General features: G+C 39.1%; 1 non-coding gene across 1 annotated transcript; it reads left to right on the plus strand.

The window, feature by feature from the left end:
• Positions 1 to 223: 223 nt before the first annotated feature.
• On the plus strand, positions 224 to 329 carry LOC122054507. The gene has a single exon (XR_006132807.1). It is a non-coding gene; the product is annotated as a small nucleolar RNA R71 (small nucleolar RNA).
• Positions 330 to 6,657: the final 6,328 nt, after the last annotated feature.

A 6,657-nucleotide genomic window follows, 5' to 3' on the forward strand; every position in this document is an offset into this window, starting at 1 on the left:
AACATCAAATTTTCTTGATGCTTTTGTTGTTGGGTTCATACATGAATAGCCACCACTTCTTTCATTAGCCCATTGATGGTGGTTTTGTGCTATAGTCTCAATTATCTCCTCAGCTTCATCCAAACTCTTGTTCATAAGTGCCCCTCCAGCAGCTAAGTCAAGGGACACTTTTGTATGATAATTAATGTCGTTATAAAACGTATGTAGCATTAACCATCTTTCCAAACCATGGTGTGGGCATTGCCTGAGCATACTATTGTATCTATCCCAAGCTTCAAATAAAGATTCAGAGTCCGCTTGCTTGAAGCTTGCAATATGATTCCTCATATGGGCCGTTTTACTTGGAGGATAGAATTTATCAAGGAATTGTTGCTCGCATTGCTCCCATGTGGTGATGTTATTTGGAGCCAAAGAATTCAACCATTGCTTGGCTCTATCTCTTAAAGAAAACCCAAATAGTAGTAGGTGCACTGCCTCTGAAGGAACACCATTCATTTTCATTGTGCCGCATATTTCGTAGAAGACTTCCAAGTGTTGATTTGGGTCTTCATGCAGTCCTCCACCAAATTGATTTTGCTGCACCATGGATATAATCGCAGGTTTGATCTCAAAATTATTTGCTTCAGCCTTGAAATACTAGATCGAAAACCCCTAGCATAAGGTGTTGCATAATCCTTTAGTGGTCTATTTGCCATAATAGAATGTTCTTGTTCTTCTTGTTGTCTTTGCAGAATTTTTCTTCTATGAAATGTTCTTTCTATCTCAGGGTCTAGAGGAAGAAGTTCTCCTACAAAGTTAGATCTTCGCATACACAAGAACAAGATAGCAAGATATGTTCAAAAGAAAAGAAAGAAGAACGAAACTGAATTAAAGACAAGAAAACAAAGAAAAGTTAGGTTAGAATGTTAAGAATTAAAAAGTGCAGAATTAGAATTACAAAAGAAAGGAATTGACAAGAATGTTATACAAGAAATGAAAAACTTATAAAAACAGAATTCTAACAATTAGTTACAACTATGCAAATGAAAAGAAAAGTTATGTCTAGTCTAACTCAATTGATAATCCCTAATGTTATAGCGCAGTCCCCGGCAATGGAGCCTAAAACTTGTTGAACTCCGCAAGTGTACAGAAATATCGCAAGTAATATAAAAGATTATTGTATCCACAGGGACTGGAATAAGCACTAAGAATGTCTCAAAGCAAATTAGCTAGACAACAAATCAATGGATTAACAAAGTCTAAGTGTAACTATGAAATGTAAACAAAAGAATGAAAGAATAGACAACAAGAATAAAGACAATGATAAGGGATATTGTAGGAGTTTTGGTTTCTTTGTAAGGTTATTCAATGTAAATGATCTACCAAATCCTTTTTCTCAATTGTCCATCATTTGTAGAAGGTTATCGATTCTCTTTTGTAATAGAGAACTGACCTAGGACTAAAATCCATACCTAGATTGATCAATTAGGAATGAATCTATGTTGTCCTTACACGGGCTTACCTGTCACGTGCACCCCTCGGAAAATCAACATAGGAATCCATCAATCATCAACCCATTAAGATATAAAGATTAATTCAACCTATCTATCCTACCTTCTTGAAATACCTAATTTCCCCTTCAAGATTACCCCTCAAGCGTCCTTACACGGGCATGTTCCTATCACGAAGATCCCACGAAAAATCAAATGAGGAGCAATCCATACAAGATCCATAAGATATTCAAACCTTCAATCAAGCATGGTAATTAAGCCCTAATCACAACAATCCATACAAGAAAGAATAGATACAAAACAGGAAAAATCATAGAAATAGGAAATTGGCATATCCACAAGAGTTTTACATTAAGATTTCCTTACAAATACTCCCTCCATCCTAGAACAAGAGATCTACTCCATAAATCCAAGAAAGAATCCGAAAGAAACAAAGATTACAAGCATTTCTAATCTCTCAAATCCAAGAAAGGAGAGAAAGAAAACTTATTTGATTTAACGAACTAAATAGCACCCTTTGATAAATTAAAGAAATAAATATTAAGCATACATGCTTGTTATTATATTATGATTATGAGTACGCACTTCCATAATAACAGAGATTTTATTCTTTTATATAGTCAGTATAAAAAGAAACTACCTCAAATGGTCCTGCTCAATACACTCATAGTGTACTAGTGTAATTTTATAGTCAAGATAAACTAATACTTAATTACACTACAACCACTCCAATGGGTTGTCCCATTCCATCTTGGTTGTGAGCTACTATTTATAATTTATAAGAAACTGATAACATGAACTTCTGTGTGTCTCCATATACCATATTATCTATAATATAAATTAAATGGACAACTATACTTAGCATAAATGTAGATATTTGACCAATGTGATTCTTATTTCAAAATAAATATTTACAAAAAAAAACTAGACTTGTAGTATACACTCTAACAAAGGAAACTATCTTACCTTTATTCATATAAGGGGTAGGCATAGAAACCTATGCACTCGCCCAGTGCTATTATTGACTGGATACATAGGCATATTGTTGTCCGAAAATCAATAGGGATAACCAGTAATATGCTCGACTAGGCATGTATAGAGAGGCTTTCACAAAGTAAGGATTTTGACCTTTCCCTCGCCCGGCCCTGTGACTAGCCGAGTATGAGGTGGGTCAGACATTCCGGCTAATCTATCCTTGGCTATTGAATGATTAGACGTGTTATCTTCTCAAATCAAGAGTAAAGCATTAAACCCCTTAGGTTCGACCAGCTTGAGGGTCGGTCGATCTAATCCCTTAGGTTCGACCAACTTGAGGGCTAGTCGATCTTATCCCGAGTGGTTTGTAATTCAATCGCACTAGACCCAAGAATCTTAGCATTGGGTGACTACCCAAGTCGGGTAGGGAACATTCTCTTCCATTGACTTTAGTCGCCACTTACTATAACTATCATGTTATCTTCTGGGTCCGCTCGTTATAACCCGTATCACTAGCCTTCCCTTCAAGTTTAGTCGAAGGAGGTGTAGCCGACTAACTAGACCCGAATATCTTTTTGTCTGGATGGGGATGTTCCCGTCCGTTCTTAAATGCTATCCTTAATTAATTTTGACACAGTGTATGCAAGTAACTTGGCTTCTAATGATGTACTATGGATGTGCGAGAAGGTTCTTTTCAGCGCAATGATTCGGCCATCTCTTCCATCATAAATGTCCTTTCATAGGCGAGTGCCTCGTGTATCACTGGCACATTCTTTGAAGCGACAGCTGATGCACACATCTTTGTACAGACTAACAGCACTACTCCCTTTTCTAATTGTCCATCAACGGTCAGCGAAGGGTGTATTGTTTGCATCGAACGGTTATAATTGTTGGGTTCTTCGGGCCTCGAAAACCGCTTTTTCGCGTCGTGGAAACCCCGAGTCACCCAAAGCCATGGATCTCGTGCAAAGATTTGTAAACAAAATTATCGAAAAACCTTTTTCTTGTACGAGTTTGTAAAAACTTTAGATCTACACTAAAGATAAGATCATTACCCTTGTAGCGAAGCCCTTCGCGTTCCCGCTTGTCCAAGATGTCGCCGGATCTCTAGTTGTCAAAGTAGACAACCTCTATATGTATCCACATGGACACAAGTAGAAGGAGATGACCAAAACACAAGGTGTGCTAGCACCAATGGAGTGTTCGGCCAAGGAATGGGAGAAGGAGAAGAGAGAGCACCCAAGGGAGAAGAAGAGTGAATGAAATCAATAAGAGGAAATTCAAACAACCCCTTAGCCATCAAGTGGCCGGCCACTCTAGGAGGTGTAACCCCCACATTAATTCCAATTAATGTGGAGACCATTAAGAGTTGTAACCCCCATGAGGTGGCACTCTGGGATGATGTGGATCAACACTATTGGTCCACATCTTGCCACCTCACTAAATGACATGGCAACAAGTGTAACCTCCTCATTTAATGTGGGCCGGCCACATTAAATGCTATGGAGGCTTGTAACCTCCATGAGGTGGCACACATTGATGATGTGGAGCAATCCTATTGGTCCACATCTTGCCAACTCACTAGTGATGTGGCAAAAAGTCAAGTCAAACATGACTTTTTCTCTTCCTCTCAAATCAAGTCAAACTTGATCAAATCTCTCTCATGGTTGATCTAATCCAACCATATGATTCAAGCCAACTTAATATAATGAATCTAATTCATTAAATTAAGTTGATTTAATGAGTCATAATCTAAATTAGACTCATTGAATACATGAATCAACTTGAGTCCAACTCAATTAGCCCAATTTGGATTACTCTTAATCCAATATGATTCATCAAATGAATCTAATCCTCTTAGTTCATCATATGAACCAAATCTCCATCTAATTGTCCTTAGTGTGTGACCCTATAGGTTCTTGTAACGTTGGCAATGCCCTAAACCCATTTAGGAGCATAAGTAATGAGCGGTATCTAGCAACACATCATTACTACCCAAGTTACAAGAATGTCGAGATCCGACATCACCTTGTGACTACCAATTGTGACTCCTCACAAAATATGTGACATTGTCCTTTTATCCTAGACATCTAGATTGATCAATATGAGGCATAGACCGTGTCATCCTCTAATCAATCTAAATCTTGAACTCCAAGTAGACTCACTCGATCAAATGAGCTCAACATCTCATGTTGACTCATTTGGGCATGGCCATGCACTTAGTGGTCTCACTCTATCAAGAATACCGATGTCGCTTCCGTCATATGGGAGGGATAGATCCCATCTACATCACTCACATCCCTCTACATAATTCGTTATATACCCAGTAATCGCCTTTATAGTCCACCCAGTTACGGGTGACGTTTGACGAAACCAAAGTACATAACTCCTTATGTAGGGATCCATGGTGACTTCAGGTCTAGGGACTAATAGTCATACTAATAGCCACATGAGAAAGTATATGACACTCATATAACAATCCATGATACTTTCTCATGGCGGGTCATTCAGTATACATTCTCCAATGTATACCCATGTGTCAGCCTGATATCTCTATATCCATGACTTGTGAGATCAAGTCATCGAGCTGACCTACATGCTAGTCTTATTGCATTAACATTGTCCCTGAATGTTAATACTCGACTAGGAATGATTTAGAGTAGTGTTCCCTATATCATCTCACTATCGATTCAACTAACCGATTGATATAGGTATGAACCTTCTACTCAAGGACGCTATTATACTTAGTCTATTTGGCACTAATACAAATAAGTATAATAACCAAACAAATGCCTTTATTAATATACAAGAATATGATACAATGAGTCCATACAATCATCAAATGATTGGCTCTAGGGCTCTAACTAACAATCTCTCACTAGCACTAGTGCCAATCAGTATAGGCTCTAAGGCCTAATGACCTAGTGTGACCATCATGCTTTCTCTGTGCCAAAGCCTTGGTCAAGGGATCTGTGATGTTAGCCTCTGTAGGTACTCTGCAAATCTCCACATCTCCTCTATCAATAATCTATCGAATGAGATGGAAACGTTGTAGAACTGCTGTGAACTCTGCCAGCTCATAGCACTACCATTCAAGCAAAACACGAACCTCGACTGTGATCTTTAATCATCCTAATCGGTCTGGAAGCTGGCATCTCTGTAACCCTTTACAGTTAGCTCATCATTGCCTCCATATATCAAGAAATATTCTTTAGTCCTTCTTAAGTACTTAAGAATATTCTTGACCGCTATCCAGTGACTTTCACCTGGATCTGACTAGTATCTGCTCGTCATGCTCAAAGCATACGAGACGTCAGGTCGAGTACATAGCATGGCATACATGATCGATCCTATGGCTGAGGCATAAGGGATCTGATCCATGCGGTCTCTCTCCTCTCTAGAAGAAGGACCTTGAGCCTTTGAAAGACTCACGCCATGTGACATCGGCAGAAATCCCTTCTTGGAGTTCTGCATGGCAAACCGAAGGAGTACCTTGTCAATGTATGTACTCTGACTTAGGCCAAGCAATCTCTTAGATCTATCTCTATAGATCTGTATCCCTAGAATGCGGGATGCCTCGCCTAAGTCTTTCATTGAGAAGCAACTCCCTAGCCAGGTCTTGACAGACTGAAGCATAGGGATGTCCTTCCCAATGAGTAGTATGTCATCCACATACAATATGAGGAAGACAACTACATCCCCTACAACCTTCTTGTAGACACAAGGTTCATCTTTGTTCTTGATGAAACCAAACTGTTTGATCGCATCATCAAAACGAAGATTCCAGCTCCGAGAAGCTTGCTTTAGTCCATAAATGGACCTATGCAGCTTGCATACTCTGCTAGTATGCTGTGGATCTACAAAACCCTCAGGTTGTGTCATGTACACATCCTCGAGCAGGTTTCCATTCAGAAACGTGGTTTTGACATTCATCTGCCATATCTCATAGTCATGGTAGGCTGCAATAGCAAGCATGATCCGAATGGACTTAAACATCGCTACTGGAGAAAAGGTTTCATCATAGTCAATACCATGAATCTGCTTGAAACCTTTAGCTACCAAGCGACCCTTATAGATAAGTCCATCCATGTCAGTCTTTCTCTTAAAGACCCACTTACACCCAATGGGTTTTACCCCTTCAGGTGGATCAACCAAAGTCCATACTTGGTTGGTGTACATGGAATCCATCTCG

This window comes from Zingiber officinale, chromosome 3A (genome assembly GCF_018446385.1).
Source record: "Zingiber officinale cultivar Zhangliang chromosome 3A, Zo_v1.1, whole genome shotgun sequence".
NCBI lineage: Eukaryota > Viridiplantae > Streptophyta > Magnoliopsida > Zingiberales > Zingiberaceae > Zingiber > Zingiber officinale.